This window comes from Miniopterus schreibersii (assembly GCF_964146895.1).
Source record: "Miniopterus schreibersii genome assembly, chromosome: 13".
NCBI classification, from domain to species: Eukaryota; Metazoa; Chordata; class Mammalia; order Chiroptera; family Miniopteridae; genus Miniopterus; species Miniopterus schreibersii.
In genome coordinates, this window is record NC_138113.1 from 13,289,807 (window position 1) to 13,312,181 (window position 22,375).

The following is a 22,375-nucleotide window of genomic DNA, read 5'->3' on the forward strand; positions in this document are numbered from 1 at the left end:
AGTTTCCTGTTTTCCTCTGTAAGTTTTCCCAACCTGGTTCCTTAATTCTGTGTTAATTAAACTTTTTTATTTTTAGGACTGTTTACAATTTACAAAACACTCTTACACTCATCTCATTTCATTGTATTCTCACAATAATTGCGGGATATCTGGGTAACAGCTCTTTTGTACCCATTCTCCAGAGGACCAAACAGGCTCCGTGAAGAAACTGATGACCCAGGCTGCCTGGCTGAGTGGGGACCAGGGTTCTTTTCGCTCCCCTATCAGCCTGCCCAGCACACATGTCACGGACGTCGACATCCTGGCGCAGCCGGCTTTTAGGGACTCTGAGGACATTCCCCAGGAGCAGAGGAGAACCCTGGTGGAGCTGCCGGGGGGTCCCTTAGGAAGAACACTGACCAAGTCAGAGACCTAAATTCTGGTTCTAGTCTTGGCCCTGCCTGAGTCTCTTAGCAACATCAGGCACTTATTTCACTCATCTCGTCTAGGCCTCAGTTGCCCATCCATAACCTGGGAAAGTAAATGGGCCCCACCTACCTCACAGGTATACTGTAGAGCTCAACATGATACATATATAACATGTATGAAAATGGTATCCGAGGCGGTGGTTCCATTTTGTTGTGTTTCATAGGCTCCTGGGGATGCCTTCTTTTGAAGTTTATGTCTTGGGACCTCATCATTCTTCAGAGTCACCCCAGACTCTCCAGGGACCAGCCAGGCATAAGACCTCAAGGAGAGAAAGTGCAGAGCATGCAGATGCAAGCAGCAGCTGCTTCTCCAGCTCCCCTGATCCCTGAGGCCTGTTCCTCCAGCTCCTGATCCCCTCAGGACAGAGTCTACTGTGCTTTGTGCTCATTAAATGTTTAGCTGGGTAAAGCTTCAAACCCCGGATTAGGCAGGTCCTGCCTGTGATCCTCTGCAATGCTAATCAGGGCCCACAAACTTGTGTAGGGGGGCGACACAGAGTTGCAGCATCCCTGTGTTAGGGGGGCGAGTACAGGGTTAGGGAAGAGTACAGGAAAAGGACTCCTGCACTTGGTTTAACCACATCTTACTGTTACCTACACAGTCTTCAGGCTTGCTTCTGAGTGCGTTACAGATCTGGGGCTCACTGTGTCCAGGGAGGGAGAGGCAGTTCTCAGGAGGCCCTCTTTATTTTCGTAATGGCTAAAGGACCAAGCCCAGAGGAAGGTGGTGTCTGCAGGCCTCAGCAGGCCTGGCTAGAGAGCTGGGTCCAAGGGGCAGGTGTTGATCTGCTGCAGGGAGCCCCAGCCTGTGGAAGATTCTCACAGTCACCTGTCTACAATGTTTGAATGGGGTAATAACACTGCCAGGAATGGCTGGCATTGAGTGGCACTGAGTGCTGCACTGCTGAATCATTTGCATGCAGTATTTTGTTTACTTTTACAGTGGTTTTATGAAAGGGGGACAATGAGGAAACTGAGGCTCATTGATGTAAGTTGACACAGCCTGTAAGTGGCAGCAAAGCTTTTAATTAGAGCTGGAGTCTGACTTCAGAGCCTGTGCTCCTAGGCAGCCTGCTATTCTGAACTCCCACCCAGGCATGAACAGGCCCCACCAACTGCTATCTGAGGGCTCCTTGAAGGAGAAAGGCAAAAATGTGCCTATTGAGCACCTCCTCTGTGCTAGGCTTTTTGCATTCATCATCTCTGGTATTACTCATGAGCCCTGAGAGGTAAATACTCTTTTCTCCAGTTTACAGATTAGAAAACTGAGACTCAGGGATGGTAAATGATTCACTCAAGTTATGAACCTGAGATCCAGACCTGGGTCTAATTGACTCCGGTGACCATCCTCTTTCCACCAGGCTGATCTGAATGCTTTTATCTGTGATTCTTACTCAACTTCAGGAACTCCTGTGGTCCCCTAGCAAAACCATTAAAAGGAGAAGTAGCCCCTGGGATGCCGTAGGATTAAGGGGAAAGCGGGCATGAGTTTAGGTTGGGCAGGGATATCCCAGAGAAGTTTCTACAGATCCCCAAATCCTGGGAGTTACTGACCCACATTTTGAGAATCTTGGATTTCAAAGCCATTAACCTAGAGCGCTTGGAGATATAAAGTCACATGATTTTAAGAAGTCCTTCAGGGGAAATCATCAGATCAAGAGTCAGAATAAGTTTGCCAAGGTTCTCCCCCAAATTCTCTGGGTGACTTCTAGTAAGCCAATTATCCTCTCAGGGCCTCAGCTTTCTAATAAGACCTTTTAATAACCCTTCTAACTCTATTCCCTAATCCTACAGTCAAATCTATCTTAGTCTATGAAAGCGGCTCCCAGTAGAGATGTCCTGACATGTTAATTGTGAGGCATATTACAAATAGTTTGTTACTAATATTAGGCATGAAAATTAGAGACCATTCAAGTAAGATCACTCTCACTCGTGATGAATGAATAGGAGAGACAGGACCGAATGTCAACCGACACGAGGAATGACACAGGTACAAATTATTGGTGCTCCAAGGCAGAGGCAGGTGAAAGGTCAGATTGCAGAGCTAAGGCATTATGAACGCAGCGCAGAGGAGGTGCCCTTTGGATTGGGTCTTGAAGGGCAAGGAGAATGTTCTAGGAGAGAAGGTCTTCCAGGCAGAGGCCGTATTAGAATGGGATGGACACAGTGGACACAGGGCAGGCAGCCTTCTGATACTCACAGAGGATGAGTTTGGGGGCTGCAGTTTCTAGGGACCACTGGGAGCAGAGGGCTTTCTCCTTCATCATTTCCTTTCAGAACCCAAGGCCCTGTCCTGCTCTGCTCTCTCCCCTGCCTACACTTGCCCAGTCTTGTCCAGTCCTGCCCAGCCCTGTTTTACTCTACCCTGTTCCACCCAATGCTAACAGCCCTGCCCTGTGCTACCCAGTCCTGCTGAGCCCTGCTCAGTTCTGCCCAGCCCCGGCAACCATGCCCAGACCTGCCCAGCCCAACACAGATATGCTTCGTGCTGCCCAGTTCTGTCTGGTCCTGCCCAACTCTTCCCTGTTCAGCTAAGCCCTGCTCAATCCAGCTCATGTTCTGTTCAGCCCAGCCCAGCCCGCCCTGCCAGACCTGGCCCTACCCTGCCCCACCATGCCCTGCCTAGCCCTGTCCAGCCTGGTTCAGGACTACCCCCATCCCACCAGGCTCAAAGGAAGGAAGCCTCTTTTCTCCAAGACATCCTGCCCCCTCTTCTTATATAATGAGAACATTATCAGAATGAATGAATGACCAAAGAGGAGAAGGCTGAGATGAGAATAAGCCTCAGGGTATGGTCCGGGGTGATTAAAGGGGTCACTGAGAGAGACAGAGAAGCCCAGAGTTGGAGCTAGTTTTAAAGAAATGGCAGGTTTCACTTTCTGTGGTCTTCATGTCATGACATATGCCATTCTCTCAGCAGAAAGAACCTCTCCTTCTTTCCCCATGGAACTGCTTCTACCCTCCTTCAAGGCTTGGCCAAAGCATCACATCCTTAGGTAAGACTCTTCTGAACCCACTGTGGAGATTTAGCCACTATGCTCCTTTAGCACAGAGTATGTACCACTTTTATCATAGGACCTATTGATAAGTGCTTTAGATTATTTATTGCCACCTCTACTGATCTGGGAACACATCAGGAGCCCCAACTTATTAATTGTGTATTATTGATTCCCCCAAATAGTGCCTGGAACATAATACATATTAAGTGGGTGAGTTTAGTTAGACAAGCAGAAATTGGTAAGACACCCATGCCACTAGGTTGAATTATTGGTCCTAATTATTGGTCCCATGCAATAGCATCCTCATACTACGGCCTGAGGGAGGTCAACGTGTCTATCACTGCCACTTAATTCTGATCTCGTCCAGCAGTTTTCAAAGTGTGGAATGCAAACATCTGAAAGGGAGCAGGGTGGTCCTCAAGATCCTTTCAGGGAGACTGTGAGGCCAAAGCTATTTTCAAAATAATACTAAAACATTACTTGCTCTTTTCACTGATCTGACATTTTTACTGATGGTGCAGAGGCAACAAGGGGCAAAACTGCTGGTGTCTCACCATCAGTCAAGGTTGGGCCATCGAACTCTACCAGGAGTATGTTCTTCACAGCCATGCACTCACAGCAAAAGAAAATGCCAGTTTCCCCACAAATTTCCTTTCTGAACCAGGAAGCAGGATTACTTGCATTAACTCTTGATGCCTGAGTAAACATGTCTTTTAATAGGCTGTGTGAAGGGAGGGGAAGCACGCATAAAGCCCTTGTGCTGCATCCCTGAGGACGGAGGCGTCTTTAGGACAAGCACTTATGTGATCGAGCTGCAAGCTGCACTAGCTGCTTGTTCCCTGGAGCACTTTTTCCCTGGAGCATTTTTTCCTTGAAAGAATGACAAACAAACTGTGATTATTCAGATGTGGGTATTTAGTAGACACTTTGTCAAAAGCAAACAAAGTGAGATGGTCACTTGTAGGAAAACACTTGACAATACTGTTAATAATACAATTTGAACTTTCAACCAAAATTAGAATTTTATAAAACATTTTGTATCAGTGTAATAAAAAGTGTGACTCCATGTTTTTATAATTGACAGGCCCCACCCCTCTCTCTTTCCCTGTGGTCTCACATCTGGACAAGCTGATAAGAAAGCCCCAGTGCTCTCTCCCTGGGTGTCAGCAGCGAAGTTCAAACCACACAAGCCCTGGCCGTGCTCAAGAGCACTCACTCTGCTCCAGAGTCCTAACTACAATGGAAACCAAATCTACTATCACCTTGCTTCACTTGAGTCATTTCAGACCAGTGTGGGTGCATGTGTAGACCGTGTGTGTGTGTGTGTGTGTGTGTGTGTGTTTAGACTCTTGACACCCAACAGCCTTGGTGCATGTGTAGACTCTTGACATCCAATCCAATTTTGGGTGAGGAATTGATCCCACCCTCTGCAGGCAACTCCAAGACAACAGGCATTGTGAGCAGGATGTTCTCAGCAATGACCACAACCACCTGGGTGTCTTCTCTTGTCTTTGGCTTGCCAGCCAGCTCTGTTGCCTGTCGGGAAAGATGCGCTTGGAGCTGCCGCCTCCTGGCCAGCGTGCTCTTTGGCCTGTGCTGCTGCGCGCTGGCAAGCTTGTGCTCTGCGCGGTGCCCGCTGCACCTGCCGGGTTTAACTGACCTAAATCAGAAGCTTTGATAATTGGCATTTAGAAACAGGAGTCCCTAAATGGGACCGGTGCCCTCTTTAAAGTTGCCCTGGGTAGTGTGTCATGGCCCAGTTCTATCTATTTGTCTCAGATTGAATCGCATGTCTTGATTTCACTGAAGCCAAGACTGACTGCCTCTAGGCTCAGGGAACGACTTGTGTCCTGTGACTGTTGTTTGTGTGAACCACCCAGGTGTTGATCCCTGTTCCATAGAACACTCAAGGACAAACTGATATACCTGTTCCATCCGGTGGCCACTCATGTGAGGAAGAGCAACTAGTATGTGGTGCACTGAGGTACAAACTCCATAGGGCACCTGGCTCACCAGGACCCTGAGGTTGAAAGTGCCTCTGCTGCTATTGCTTCTCTGATTCTGTCACCAAATAAAGATGCTGATCCTCAGCATTGTTATAGAGGGGAAATCCCTGATGCCCCAGGGCACAGACCCTAAAGAAAATGGACTGACATGTTTCACCCCGGTTTCCCCAGAGGAGACTATAAATTTATTGGAAATTGGGGGAAAAACTGAAAAAGTGATTACCAGAGACTCTGGGTGACACCACCTAACAGGATGCCAAGAGGCCATTCCAACTCCACCATAGCTACAAAACAGGTTGTGGGGTGAGGTTATTTGGGGAATGGAATTCCTGACCCCGATGGTATTGACTGGGATTCTCTGGATGATGAAGGTTGAAGACAGGAAAGAGCAGGACCTGCCCTGAAATATTCCTCATAACTACTCAAAAAACTTTTCAGGTGAAGGAAACAGAAACTGAAACAAAGGTCATGATTTGACCTAATTGGAAATCCAAAATTGACAGAGAATTTTTTCAATGGGGCTCTGGCTGAGTGGCTCAGTTGGTCAGAACGTCATCCGTATACCAAAAAGGTTGCAGTTTCGATTCCCAGTCCTCACATTACTGAGTTACCAAGGAACTCATCTCACTTTTCAAAATATATAATACCGAGTTCATAACCATGTTTTACATACACTACCGATTCATTTCTTCTTCAGTTACTCATTGAGCACCTTCTATGAGCCAGACACTAGGTTAGGTTCCGGGAGTGCCATGAGTAAGGCAGACATGGTCTTTGCCTGCCACAAGCACATAATTCCGAAGGGAAATGGTCAGGTCAACAGCAAATGAAGGCTCTGATGACAATGAGCATGGAGTGCCAAGGGAAGCCAGAGTGAAGCCACTACCCTGAGACCTGAAGAATGAATAGAAATTACTCACATTTAGGCAGGAAGAGACAAAAGTGAGTCAGGCATCCAAGGGAGAGCTTGGCTTATTCCAAGAACTAAAAAATGTCCACTGTAGTTGAGCATGGAATGCTAGAAGGATGTAAGCCATGAAAACAGAGCTCTCTCAAGGTATTACAAATAGAGGAAATTTCATAGAGGAAAATGTTTTATAATTGTAATGGAAGAGCTGAGAAATTAAAGAGTAAAGAAGGAATCCAGAGATCAGGGACAGCAGGGTGCCAGGGGGAGGAGTGGCATTACCAGAGCCCAGAGCTGGGGCCACAAAAGATACAGCAGCCGAGTGAGAGCCGGAGCCACGAGGAGACAGAGGAAATTTTTTTAGCTTTAGTACCCGAGCATAAAAAAATAGAAGTTTCGTTGTAGTAGCTATGGTCATAAAACATCCAAAATTATCATTTCCCCATTTAAAAGCTACACTGGTAAGTAAAAGTGTATCTAGAGACTACAAACCAAAAGGGTGAGGCATGTGGGAGCTGTGGCATCAAAGAACCAGTCTGAGGGTATCAGTCACATTTCTCCTGGAGGACAGAGATCTGAGGGAAGCCATGGCAGCTGTCACATTAGGTGAAGGGCATTCATGTGGAAGGAGGTGCAGGTTTCTCCCTCGATGTTTCAGAGAAAAGAGTGAGGAGTCAGGGGGAATGATGGGAAAGCTCATTTTATTTCAATTTTGAAGGGAGAACTTCCCAACAATTAAAACTTTCTAGCAAGGAGATGGACTTCCACTGAGATGTTCAATTCCCTCACAAGATAGCTTCCAGTGAGGAGGGATGACCAGATGGAATCTTGCATTTTTGGGCCCAGGTTATGGGGTAGTTACAGCACCACAAACTTCAGTAGCTTAATATGGCAAATGTTTAGTTTCTCATTCACACTATAGATCCAGTGTGGAGCAGGAGGGATCTTTGCTCACTGTGGTTCTTCAGTGATGGGCACACAAACATCCATGATGACCACAAAAGTGGGAAGGGAAAGGTCCTCCTAGAGCCTCTATTCATAGGTGACAAGATCCTTCCTCCTCATATTTCATTGACCAGAGCATGTAGCACCAGCACAAATGGCCAAAAGGGATACGCTCAGAAAGCAGAAAGCCAGAAATACTTAGAGGAAAGCAATGGTGACAATTATAAGCTTCCATGTCTTGGTTGTACTTGTCCTGCCTACTCCTCAGGATGGGTGAGAGGCTACAACCCTGCGCGTGGAAGGCCTTCACAACGATAACGTGCCATGGAAACGAATGGCCTGCTGCTGATGTTCTGCACCCAGCTCACCGCGTCCTCCCCGAGCCTCGCACCAGGCCTGGTGCATAGTACAGGATCCATAAGCGTTTGCCGAAAGACTACGTGGGTAACAGACATTTGGAGTTGGTTTTACTTCTTCCTGGGGAAATGAAATGTGAGTCTAGACATATTTAGGAAAAGGTAACTAGTTCACTATCATTTATTGGGTTGTTGAAAAACAGACTCCTGTGTTTAGATGCAAGAGGAATTCAATGAGCTCAAAAATCCTTTTTTAACAAAAACAAAAGTGTGAACTCTACAGCTTCCTCTTAGAGACATAAAAGTGCAATGGTTATCCTAAAATAAGATCGTGGGTTTCATGACTTGTGAAAGAAATTTTATTCCTTCTAATAAACCCCCCTTCCACATACTCTGTACTTTGTGGCTTTGCTTTATTACCATGATAACATAAAACATTTCCTAAATTTTATTTACTGCGTCCTCATTAGCATAGTAACAACATGAAGCAGGCACACTGTTTTGTTCTTGCTGGTAACCCCAGTGTCAAGAGCACTGGCCACATAGTAGACATCCAGGGTTAGCTGAATGGGTTCTCTTGGGCCCAAGAGGAAATGAGAAAATTGATAATTATAAAACCAAACAAAAGCCAGAGCTTTTGACTTACGTAAACGTATAGCATAAGAGCTTCTCTGAGCCTCTTTATGAAACAGAGCATCCAACCTCCAAATACCAAAAAGTGTCCTGGGCAAGGAAGCTCCACTCTCACACCCAGCCACGTCATTTGCCAAAGTGAAAGAGGAACCTCACTGTAAACACCGTCTCTTTGAGGAAAGGACCTTGCTCCTCACAATAGCAGTTTTCTGCGGAGGTGGCATTTTCCCTAACACATTATGCAAAAGCTAGTTGAAGAAGATGCTGAGGACTGTTGTTTCCTAATTTGATTCTGCCATTTCCAGTAATGGAAAGCTGCACTCCAGCCATCCATCTTAATAAGTGACAAATGCATTTCATTAAAACTTCCTTAAATAATTTCTTGTGGTTTTAAAAGGAGGGAAAAATAAGAAAGAGTGCTGTTTTGTGCTCCCATGCATGTCAACATTTTGAGAGCCATTAAATGAGGCAAGATCTTGTCTTAGGTTGAAAATTAAGTGGTCAAAGGATGCCAGCCCAAGTGCGTTCCTCAAACGCAGCTGCCCATTGGACAAAGGCATGAAAGGCTGTTAGACTGCGATGTCAAATGAGTAATAACAGTAATTAGACATGATTTGACCATGCCTATTGCACTGTCCACCCCTAAACACATTGCAGAATGGAAATAGGTAATTCTGTAAATTGACTCTTCTCAACGTTGCAGCTCTCTGCAGGTAAATAGGTGTATACAAAAATCCAGTATAGTGAAAATCACATTACACTCGCTTCAAGGGATTTCAATTTTAGTCTTATTTCTACTGCTTAGGAGTTCTGTGACCTTGACCAAGTCAACAAATTAATCTCTTGGTATCTCTGTCTCCTCCTTTGTATGGTGAAAATATAATACTTATCTAAACAACTTCATAGAATTATTATGAGGATTAAATGAGACAATGTAGAAAAATAAACTTGCTAAACTATGAAGAACCTTTCATAAAAAACACTTTCAAGAGAGTAGGGGGTCTCTCTCTCTCTCTCTCTCTCTCTTTCTACTCCCATATCTCCAGTGCTTAGAACAATACCTGGCACACAGGAGGTACTCAATAAATATTGATTAATGAGTGTGATCGTTAATTGTATGTGTCACTTTGACTGTGCCACTGGGTACCCAGATATTTGGTGGAACATAACTCTGGGAGTATCTGTGAGGGTGCTTCTGGATAAGAAGAACATTTGAAATGATTGAGTAAAACAGATTGTCCTCCCTAATGTGAATGGGCCTCATCCAATCAGTAGAAGGCTGGAATAAAACAAAAAGACTGAATATGAGGGAACTTCACCTGGCTTGAGTTGGGACAGTTTTCTCTTGCCCTCAAACTGGAACTTATATCATCAGCTCTCCTGGTTCTCAGGTCTTCGGACTTGGAATGGAACTTACACTACTGGCCTTTCTGGGTCTCTAGCTTGCTAACTATGGATCTTGGGACTCCTCAGCCCTCATAATTGTATTAGCCAATTCCTTATAATAAATCTCTCGATATATAAATATAGGTGATAAAGATAGAGATAGCTACACTCTTCTGAGCTCTCATTATATGCTTAGCAGTGTACATGCATTATCTCATTTACTCCTCGCAAGGCAATCATGCCTACTCTGAATATGAGAAATACTGAGTCTCAGAACATGCAAGTAACTTGCCCAGTGTCAGAGCTGGTGACAGAACAGCGGAGCCAGACCTGAGTTCCTAACCACCACGCCACCGCCTCTCAGTTTCCAACGTTGATGGCAGCATTACTGCTGTATCACTTAGAATGCATCGTGTCAGGAATATTAACAAAATCCAAATCAAACTGACTTAAACACAGAGAGAACGCATTGACTCACACGGAAAAGCGCAGTGTGGAGCTGTGCCCAGTGCCGTTCCATTCAGGCTCGAGTGCCAGCTCCCTGGTTCTGCCCTTATCCATGCACTTGCTTCGCCTCCGACGGAAGCCGAGCAGTTACAGCGATTCCAACACAATATCCATGCTCTACGGCACCCAGAGGAAAGAAAGAGACACGGACCTTCTCTTCTCCAAAACTGGGAGCAGACTAATAAATAAGCTTTACTCTGGCTGGACCAAACTGAAAAACTCAGAGAGGCCAAGGTAAGGCCGTGTGCTGATTGGCTTAGGCCTGGGTTACCACCTGGCCCTGGCCCCACACCGAGGCGAAGAAGAAGAGGTCACACCGATTGGCCATGGGCGAGGTAGTCCTCACCTCCGCCGCAGGAAGGGAACAGTGTGCCATCAGAAAGAGGGGAGGGCGGGAGTGGGTGCGAGATGAGCACCCAGCAGATGTCCACTAGGATATCCAAACCACTCCCCCCGCGCCCCCCGTCGATGTGCCGGGACACCCTTTCAAGTAGTGAACACAGCCGTACTTCTTCATTCCTCTGAACCAGCTGTGGCCTGGCCCCTTAACACCCACCCTCCCCGCCAGTCACTCCATGATCCAAACAGACACATGGGAAGCACCTTACTCTGTACAGACACCAGTGGATCCAAAGTCAAATAGGATATGACTCCGGCCCTCAGAGTACTTGAAATCCAGTAAACCTGGAAACTGTCCATGAAGAGCCCAGTTGGAAGAGGAGAGTGAAATGGACAGTTGGGAGTCTTATAAATCTGAACCCTTTCTTCTGCAGGGAAATCAACCCAAAGCATTTGACTTTCCTTCAGAGCTCATTTTATCATTTTCACTGCTTTCTCTTGGGTCAGTTCCCCATCTCTTTTCTAAGACTTTGAGTCCCAGGGCATGTGTAGTGCTCCGGGGTCTCCTGACTCACTCTGAATCTAATCTCAGCCCCTTCTCCCCTTAGTACATCTCATTTATTCACATTTGGCTTTTCAATCTCCTTTAACTGTAGACATTGGGGAGGAGCTGTGTTTAAGTACTCTTATTTGTAGCTTAGTCATTGTTCAATATGTGTCTATTAACAATAGTAATTATGCTGACAAAGGGTTTCAGTCCCTGAAGCTATTCATCAGATGCTTTTAGACCAATTCTAAATTCATTTCATCCTCAAATATTTACAGTTCTCAACTGTTGGCAAGTTGCTCTATTTGCTTATGTTCTACTCGCTGGTATGGTGATATCAGAGACTGAGCCTCTTCTTTCTCAATGTTCTATAGATTTTTCAGTCCTAGGAGCTTAGCACATTCACCAAGCCTCATGAGGTCAGGAGGGGTAGGCTTGACTACCTACATTTTTATGGACGAAAAAAAAAACAATGTACAGAAATAGGCCACATCTTATCCAGGGTAACAACAGCAGAATCAAAACTACAATTCCAGTTACCAGGTATGCCTTACCTGCCCTCAGGGTCTTCTTCATGGACAGGGCCAAGGAACATACTGCAGGCAGGAAGAGGGAAGGTATTTACTGAGCACTTGCTACATGTCACATGTGAACCGTATCATTTATTCCTCATAATAGTCTTAGAAATATAGTTAATATATTCTCATTACATAAAGAAGAGAGTAAGGTTCAGAATTATTTAACTGGCTTGCACAGAGCTAACAACCAGTAGAGTTGGGATTGAAGCCCCAATCCCCCCCAAGTTCTGCTCTTTCCTCTGTACCCTGATATCTCCCAGTGCCAACCAACCCCTGAATGTGAGAATGCTTAGAGAAGCGTATCTGAGCACTGATGGAAATGAGCAGTCCTCATAGCCTGACCACATCATCTTGCCGTGATGTTCTCTGTTAACGGTTTGTTGAGTGTCCCTGGGGAAGTAGACTGGGTTCTAATCCCATCTCTGCTGCTAACTGGCTAAGTAATCTTGAACAATTCCACTTCAGATATATCCATAAATATTTTTAAATTAGTGAATTCTCAATGGAAGGCGCTGTTGGTTTGTCTCTCTCTGCCCCTGACAACCCTAAAAGGCACTCAGAAGTTTGATCAGGACTTAAGAGTGAGTTCAGCCTTCATCTGCTGCTGCCAGGCCACACACACTGGTATAAGAGCACAGAATTTAGAGTGTCTGCATGCAGTAGAAGAGAGCGAGACAAAAAGTTCACACAGCTGCTCTGCGCTGGCTTTACTTGACTGGCCCCCCGACAATGCCTGAAAATATCAAGCTTCATAAGAACAGTCTGGAAATGAAATCATAGGACAGAGTGGGAAAAATAAAAATCCCCTAGGCCAAGAAAGGAAGAAAAGGGGAAAACAAACACAATTATAAAATTTTGACACATGCAGGAAGTTCACCTGCCCAGGAAGAAGCCAAGGGGTTGCTGGAGCATTTGGAATGGATGAGAGAAAAGCACTGGATTTGGAAACCTGAGACAGAGCTCAGGCTGCCTTTATAGTGACTCCTGGGTGACTTTAGAGAGTTCGTTCATTCTCCCTGCAACTTCCTTTCACATCTGCAAAATATAACAGACCCATCCCACCTATTTTACAAAGTTGTGCTAAGAGTTCAGTGAGATAGACAGAACAAGAAGGGCAGGTCACTGCATCCCAGGTGGGTTCCAAGTTGCTCTGCGCATCATCTTAATTATTCTTTCTCCACGGAACAACGTAATTGGTTTGAGAACACGCTTACTTTCCCTGCCTGCACCTTTTTTGAAGGGGAGGTAGTCAACAAACGTTTATTGAGAATCTGCTACGTGCAAAGTTCGCAGAGGGACACAAGAGGTGTGAAAAGTACTTCTCAATCACCTTCAGGGATGAAAATAACCTACTGAAATTTCCATCCAATAACTGGCAACAAAGCTAGTTTGGAATTTTGGTAGACAGAATAATGGCCCTCAAAGATGTCTATGAGGTTCTGTCCTGAACCCCAGAACCTGTGACTATGTAAGGTTATGAAGCAAAGGAGAATTAAGGTTGCTAAGCAACAGACCTTGAGATTGGAAGATTATCCTGGATTACATGGGTGGGCCCAATGTAGGCACAAAGGTCCCTTATAAGGGAAAGAGAGAGGCAAAATAAGGCGAGCCAGCTAGATGGCTGCGTGAGAAAGACTTGGCCTGATGTTGCTGGCTTTGAAGATGGAAGAATCGGGCCGTGAGCCAAGAAACATGGCAGTCCTGAGAGGCTAGAAGAACACAATAGATTCCCCTAGAGCCTCCAGAAGGAATGAGGTCTGCTGACACCTTGATTTTAGCCTAATCAGACCCATTTGGGACTTCTGATCTTCAGAACTCAAGATAATAAATCAGTGTTGTTTTAAACCACTAAGTTTTTGATAATATGTTACAGCAGCCATAGGAAACTAATACAAGAATTCAGTTCATTTGTAACTGGAGAGCCAGTCTCACTATCTTATACTTCTTTGCAAGTAAGCCTCTTTTCTAAATGTTTTCGTTTCTGAGTCTTCCCTGATTGCTACCATGTAAGAATTAATTTTCTACCAATGAAATGGTAGCCAGAATATATGATATATGTTCCAGTTATCTATTGCTATTAAAATATATGATCCAATTATTCATTACAAATTATCCCGCCATTTAGTAGTACAAAATAAGCATTTATTTTGCTCATGGATTCTGAAGGTCAGAAGTTCAGACAGGGCACAGCGGGGGTGATTTGCCTCTGCTTATGATATCTGGGTCCTCAGCTGGAAGACTAGAAGGCTGAGGGTATCTTGAGAGCTAAGAAGAAGAATTATCTGAAGGTTCATATGTATGATTTGAACATATGATAGATGTATGATTTATTCATACATCTAGAAATTGATGCTATTTGTCATCCAGGGCATTAGCTAGCACTATTGACTGGAACATCATTATATAGCATCTTCATGTAGCTGGGACTTCCTTACAACATGTTAACTTTTCCAGAATGTCATACAGTTGGAATCTTATAATGTGTAGCCTTTTCAGACTGGCTTCTTTCACTAAGCAATATGCATTTAAGTTTCTTGCATGTCTTTTTGTGACTTCATAGCTCATTTCTTTTTATCACCAAATAATATTCCATTGTATGGATATACCAAAATTTGTTTATCCTTTCACCTTTTGAAGGACATCTTGGCTGCTTCCAGTTTTTGGAAGTTATGAATAACACTGCTGTAAATATTCACATGAAGGTTTTCATGTAAACATAAGATTTCAATTCATTTGAGTAAATGCCTAGAAGCACAATTACTGGCTCATATGGCAAGACTATGTTTAGCTCTGTAAGAAACCAACAAAGTGTCTACCAAACTGAATGTGCTACTTTCTATTCCCATGAGCAATAAATGAGAGTTCCTGTTGCTCCACATCCTCACCAGCATTTGGTGTTATCAAATTTTTAGATTTTAGCCATTCTAATAGGTTTGTAGTGATATTTCATTGTTGTTTTAATTTGTTATCTCCCAATGACATATAACATTGAGCATCTTTTCATATACTTACTTACCATATGTATATATTCTTTAGTGAGGTGTTTGTTCCAATATTTTGCCTATTTTTTAATTTGCTGTTTGTTTTCTATTGTTGAGTTTAAAGAGTTCTTTGTATATTTTGGATACAAGTCCTTTATAAGATAGGTGTTTTGCTAGTCTTTAGCCTGTCTTTTTATTCTTTTAACAATGTCTTTCACAGAGCAGAAGTTTTCAATTTTAGTGAAGCTCAGTTTACTCATATTTTCTTTCATGGATTGTACATTCGGTGTTATACCTAAAAACGCATCACCAAACCCAAGTTCATCATGATTTTCTCCTATGTTAACTTCTAGACATTTACAGTTTTGCATTTTACATTTAGAACTATGATCCATTTTAAATGAATTTTTGTAAGGTGGAAAATCAGTTCTAAATTCTTTTTTTTTTCTCACATGGATGTCCTGTTGAAAAGACAATTCTTTGTTCATTGAATTGTCTTTGCTCTTTTGTCAAAGATCAGTTGACTATATTTGTATGAGTCTATTTCTGGGCTCTCTCTTCTGTTCAACTGGTCTATTTGTCTATTTTTTCACCAGTACTACACTGTCTTGATTACTGTACCTAAAATCAGTAGCACTAGTCCTCTGACTTTGTTATTCTTCAGTATTGTGTTGGCTATCCCGATTCTTTTGCCTCTCCATATAAACTTTAGAATCAGCTTGTCAATATCCATAAAATACTGGGATTTTTATCTGGATTGCATAAATATACAGATCAAGTTGAGGAGAACTGAAATCTTAACAATATCGAGTCATTTTTGGAAAATACAATCTACCATACTTCTTGAGGGCAGGCTGTGTGTACTGTTGTACCCCCAGAACCTACAAGAGTATTTAGTACACAATAGGTTCTCAATAAGTATTTTTATTGCATGAATATGTGAGTCTTTCTAATCAAATGTCCAACTATGCCCTCTACATCTTCTGAGTCATCACCCTGCCCAAGGCTCTGGACCAAACTTGTGGATGTGTTGGGAAGGGGGGAGGGAATCCTGTGTTAATTTGGACTTCTCTGGGCCCCTTTGGTGGAACCTGGAGCCTGAGGCAATAACCCCTTGCATTAAGGAGCACAGCATAAGGTAGCTGTCATATGCATCCTCAGTCCACATCTCTTTAGTGACCTCATCAAATGGGGTGCAGGCCTCTTCCTCTCCCTGGCATTATATCTTCTATTTTAAGACTCCATGTGCCTCAGCTGGAAAGACTGCTACTGCAATCACCCATGGATGTCTCCTCTCTACCCATTATGACCCTTGGGGAATAGAGAGGCCTCTTACTGGGGACTCTGGTGATATCAGTCTCTTAATGTCTCTCTATTCTGAAAAGAAGTTAAATTTTGTTTGTTTTTAGAAATAATATCAAAGATAGGGCCTTAAATTTCTCCTTCTGTGAGTCTGAAATGTCTTTGTATTCTCCTGGGAATTTCAGAGGAATTAACATTGTCAGTGAAATCCAGCAAAGCTACACTTGTGTCTTCTTCCCTCCAAACATTGTATAATCCAACCTGTATCATCAACCCAGAGCATTCTACAGTACTCTTTCAACTCAGTTTCATCACTAGTACATGGTGTTCCCCAAACCAGCTGTGACTTCTGCAAGTTCACACTCATCTCTACCCACCAGTTTCCCAACAAGGAAACAGCCATTTTTTCAAAACCAATTGGTCCCCCTGCTAGGGCAGTAATCAATCTGTGGGCAGATTATGTTCTGTGCTGGGATTCTTAGCCATCCTAGATGAGGTCCCCACATGTAGCAGGTATAATTTTTATTCTACAACATGGCACATTAGAAATTTCACATTATTTTTACCTCCTGAAATAAAATTTAATCTTTTCTGAGTCCCTATTCCACTGGGTTAGTAGCAAATGTAACTTTAGTCACTATTGGAGCAAATTTTCCTCACTCAGGGTTGGCAAAGCTCCCAGGGACCTGCCATAGTGTGTGTCATTCAGTAATGGCTCTCTGGTCCATGGCAAGCACTAATATGATCATTGTATAAGCCCATGAAGTCCCACAAAAATGAGCATCTCCTCTGTCCTGGGCTCATGGCCAAGTCTGAGTGTCCAAGGTACGAAGTCTAGCCTCCTTGGGGCACCCAAGGAGTCATCCTCTCCTGAGATCCTGCTACTCCCTGCAGTACCTTCAAAGGCCAGGTACTAGAGCCTACTACCCTATGAACCTAAAAACTTTTTTCCCTTCTGGCCTTATGGGGTATTTTAAAAGCCTCTTTTTTCTACGGCAGCCTCAATGTCTTGAGCCTCTCAGATGTCATCACTTCCCTTCACCTTTTTCCCTTCTCTTGCACATTGCCCTCTGGAGCTAAGACTCTGGCAAAAACAAAAGCCAGGAGAGTGAATGTCTCATGGGGGAGCTGAGAACTTCTGTGGCACCATGCTGTGCCCTCCCTGACAACACCTACCACATTGTTTCCAAATGCCCACATCCTGGGCTAGTCAGTAAGCATGGCGGTCGGCTCCATGCCTATCTTGTTTCCTGCTGTATCTTTAGCACCTGGTACATCTCATGGCAGGTGCTTAATAAATATTGACTAATTCATAAATGTAATATAATCTATGGGGCCGGAGGTCCCCATGGCACAGTCAGCCACTCATTCCTTGTGGTAGAAGAAAAGCATCCCAGTGGTCGATCTAGCTGCATCTCTCACACCACATACCCCCAAGGAATCTAGAAATAGATCAGATGCCAGAGAGCAGGACTGAATTTTGTATCTATTTCTGAAAAGAAAAATATCTTCTTATATCGTTTTACAGATAAATTTGCTAATGCTGGGGAAACAGCAAGCTATCTTTAGGGGAGAGGCAACCACCTCTCCCATTGATTCATCCACATTTATGGGCATCTGGGTTGGGGCTGTTGCTGTGTATGTGCTCAGACTGTCAGTGAGGCTTTTAGCCATTTGGAAAGTACAATCGACTCCTCTCCGTCCCCATCTGCACGAGCCCATGCCGCAGTCATTCTCCTCTGTAAGCCCTACCTGCTGTCGTGAGACTTCTCCCTGCAATTGGAGGAAATGAGCAAATCAACCCTGAGCACCCTTCAGGTGGCTCTGTGGTCTTGCATTCCTCCCAGTGACCTTTCTCATGTTGCTCTTTGCATGGGCAATTCCAGCCATTACATTAGCAACACGCAATTACCCCTTCAAGGTAGATTCAAGTTCAGGCTCTGCCAGGATATAAATATCTTAATGAGGTGACAGCCATGCAAAACTTCTGAGTGGTATAAATCAGGGCTCTGAGAGACTGCAAAGACATGTTGGCAGGTTCATGCCCCAGCACAAAGAAAGAAAACAGAAAGAGAGGAGGGGAGGGAGGAAGAGAGGGAAAAGGGAAAGAAGGGGACCTTTCTATGATATTGCTGGTGGTAGCATGCAGCAGTGTTTTAAAAAGTGATAGCTAATGTTTTCAACCAACATCTGTACCCAAGTTCCTACTGCTTTGGTTCCTCTGCTGGTTAAAATTCCTGCTGGCACACCCAGGGCTGAGCACTCGTGTTCAGTAAGTGTTCCCAGGTGACACAGCACACTTCGGCTCTAGGTTTGCCTTGTCTCTGTGGGTGTCCTCCAGGCACCCCCTGGACCACAGTGTAGAGAGCTGGGTAGGTTTCCTACTGCACAGACTCCTAACTTGTGTCATTGGTCTAATGAAATATAAATCTCTAATCCAAAGGCAGAGTAGTTTTGGGCCACTAGTCAGCCTCCAACACCAGTGAGAAAAAGGAACTCCAGCGCTGGTGCTCTAGCCATGAAGTGACAGATGTGCTATGGCCATGAGGTGATAGATAGATGGGCCCTCGCATCCCTGAACCTGCTCACACACAGCATTTGGCTCAGTTCTATGATGACTGTAGAACAGAAGGGCTGTTACCTAAAATGGCCCTGGTCACTACCTCAAGTCCAAATACGTGCCAGTCCTGAGAGAGTAGTGAGAGGTAGAATCCAAGGTCAGAGGTCAAAATAAAAGGAGAGGAAATAACAACTAATGGGTCTGTGAGGGTGCAGTGAGTCTATAGTAATCGCCTTGGACTGCCATTTCCTTGAGGGTTCACTGGCCACTCTATGGTCATATAGAGTATTCGCCTATCTTAAGGCACAGCTTGAAGTGATGCCCAACATTGACAGGCCTGGTAATTCCCCTCACAATAGCCCCATCATCTCCCATAAGCTTCGGGGTGGTGGTCCCCACGATGACGGGAATAGAATGAACAACTGTCTTTTCCCAATGTACCCTGGGAATGGGAAGGACCCAGTGCAGTGCTGCCCAGTGAAAATATAACATGACCTACATAGGTAACTTTAAAATTTCTAGTAGCTACATTAAAAAAATGTAAAAACAGGCAAATTCATTTTGACAATACATTTGACTTAAGCAATATATCATTTTAACATATAAGTTGTAAAAATGACTGAGATATTTTATATTCCTTTTTTCATAGCAAGGGCTCTGAAATCCTGTATATATTTTACATTTACAGCACTTCTCAGTTCGAACTAGCCACCTTTCAGCTGTTCAATCATCACAAGTGCTAGTGGCCACTATATTGAATAGCACAGTCCCAGTGGGATTCCCAGAGAATCACATTCTTTCATGTTCCCCCGTCATTCTAGAGATACCTGCTTCAGGGTTACAAGCAAATAATGAAGAAGGGGCTCTGGGGAAACCAGAAGCATAAAGCATGGTGCACCACAGAAGCCAGGCACAGCAAGTCAGGGCATGCCAATCTGGCCCCAGACAGAATGCCCACCCCAGCACAGATGCTCTTCTGCTACCTAAGGGATAAATGTATCCTAGGTTCCTCGATGCTTTGAAATAGGTTCCCAAGGCCAAAATCACTAGGTCCTGATCGCAAAATGATGTGATGAGAGCTGCAACTAGTTGCTTGCAGATTTATTATGTTTTGCTTAAAACAGATCAAGATATCACTAACTTTTCCAAGAGAACCCAAGGACGAGGGATCTTATCTGTAATTTTATTACAGGAGGCTTTTTTTTAACCTTCAGACAAATTTTCTATCAGATACTTCAAGAAGGTCTTAGTTTCTTTATCTAGAGATAAGAAAGGTTGCATTATGATCAGCCCTTTCCAACCTCAGCATTCTATGATATAGAAAGTTAATATGACATGATATGAAGTAAGGAGAATGGCTTCCTTGTTGTGCGTTGACTCAGGAATGGTCATAGCAGAGTCACGCAGCTACACAGCTCACCTTCCTTATAGCTGTCATGCATCCAAGGTCAACAAGTTAGGCTGTCTGCAGCCGCAGTGAAGGTAGGTGCTTGATTTCATGACTGTGGAAGATGATTGGCCACTTTTAAGAGCAAAGAACTCATATCAAATTCTCTGTGAGATTAAACAACATTCAAATGAGACAATTGACATGGAAAAGGAATCTTAAATGGGTCAAGAAAAAGAGCTCTCTGCTGACACTGAAGGATTCATGAAGGTCAGATACACTTGTGAAGAGGGGGCCCATCATCTGCAGGACAGATGCAAATTTTAAACAGTCAGAAATTTGGTTTGCACAAATAGACAATTATCTGTGAGAATGATGGCTGAGTACTTAAATTGAGATGAAAGAACAGACTCATTTCGAGAGAACGCTTGAGGAGGGAAGTTTCTGTGTGGTCGTGCTGTGCATTTGATTAACCAGCGGGAACTGCCAGGACTTGGCATTCGTCTGGATCTCTCAAGGGAAGCTGGACACAGTTAAGGAATTTTTAGGAAAACAGTAACTGCCCGAGCAACACCTTCTATCTCTGGGCCACCTCTCTAGTCTACTTCATAGTCACAATTATTGATCTGCAAACACTCATCAAAAATAATATGAATACTATTTATCTCACAGTTGTTAAAAAATGAATTAATGTGTTTGAAAGGGCATAGCAACGAGAAAAACCTTCAACTTAGGTTACTGCTGTGTTTTAGGGGGTAACATGGAAAGCGGTGAGGAGTCAGGGTGGAATCTTGGTGAAAGCTATGGCTTTGTCATCAGGTGGTGTGGGTTCTGAGCCCTGCTCTGTCACCCATAGATAGATAAATCACTTAGTACCTGGAGTCTCACATTCCTCACCTGTAGAATGGGGACAGCAGATCCCCACTGGCAGAGGTGTGTGACTTCAAGCCAAAATGAAAAACATATGGGGAGACTTTGCAAATGCTAAAGCACTATGTAAGAGTGAGAAATTACAAGTATGATTGTTACTGCCCGAGACCCCCTTTTATGGGATTGAAACTCAGCTGCTCCAGTGACAGATGAGCGGGAATACATGGATGATTACCCACAAAGCCTACTTTTTCTCCTTGCTATCTATCACCAATAAATATTTGATTTACATTTGAAATATGGCAACCCTGAAAGCCATTCATCCGAATACTCAGCACGCTGCAAAGCAAAACGTTCCCCAGGCGGAGCCTCCACCTGCTCGGCGATGCCTGCCTGAGCACGTGCTGACGGGCGCATTCGCTGCTGGTGCCGGTGCCGCCCCGAGCCCGTCAACAGCCTGGCATAGGTGGCCAGCTCGCAGGATCTGTAGCAGCTACAGAGGAAGGACACGCTTTGTCCTAAAGAGCTGGTAAGCTAAGAGTTTCTGTCGTGGATGACGGCTGTTTCTGTCTGTCCAGCCTGCACGCACCCTCTTCTGGTAAGCAAACCTCAATTTTTCTTTTGTTAACCTGTTCCCCCACTCTTGCCAGTGTGGCACTTGGGAGTGGCTGACCTCAGGCCCCTGCTCGAGGAGTGGGCACATTACCCAGGCCTTCTCCCTCTTCAGAGAGAGCCTTGAGAATCGGTTCTGGGAGAGGCAAGCCGGTTTGGCCTGCTGAATGTCAGGTCCGGAGCTCTTGCTCAGATATGGAGAAAAAAGGCTTCTCTGAGCCTCAAGAGAACCATGAATAGCTTCGTGGTGATAGTACTGAGCACCTAGATCTAGCTGGGCCTGAAGCTTACGTTAGACTTTGAAGTTGACCCCAAATTTTGAAGCTGACCTCAACCAATGAATTCCTTTTATGTCCTCAGTCACTTGTTTGCTGTAGTCAGGACTGAGCGTGGCCATTTTACCAGTGATGGTTGTGTTCACGCCTTCAGTCTACGCCCTACCTGCCGGGTGCCTCCTTGTACCAGGCCCTGGGCAAACTGAAGCCACGATGAGTAACTTTTAATTATCCAAACACTGTAACAAAAGTGAGAAGACAAGCCTCAAATTTATAACACATATAACTGACAAAGATTAGGGTCCCCTATATATTTTTTAAAACATATAAACAGCAGTGAGAAACAAAAATAGAAAGAAAAATGCTGAAACTACCAAATAGGCACTGCACACAAGAAAGCAGATTGGCACGGCCAACAAACAAAAAGATCATCAGCTACACTATTAATCAGGGAAAGAAAAAGTAGGCCATAGAAAGATGCCAGTTTCATAGACACCATTTAAAGATCTCTTCATTCCAAGCGTAATGAAGATATGAGGCAAACAGAATGCCCACATAGTGCTGGCTGAGATGTAAATTATTACAACCACCGTACAAAACAAGTTGGCATTATACAGTTAAAGATATTTATACCCTATGATTTATGCATGTGGTTCAATGTACATGTGCGTGGATATTCATAGAACCACTGGTAGAGACAGTAAAATATATTCACAAG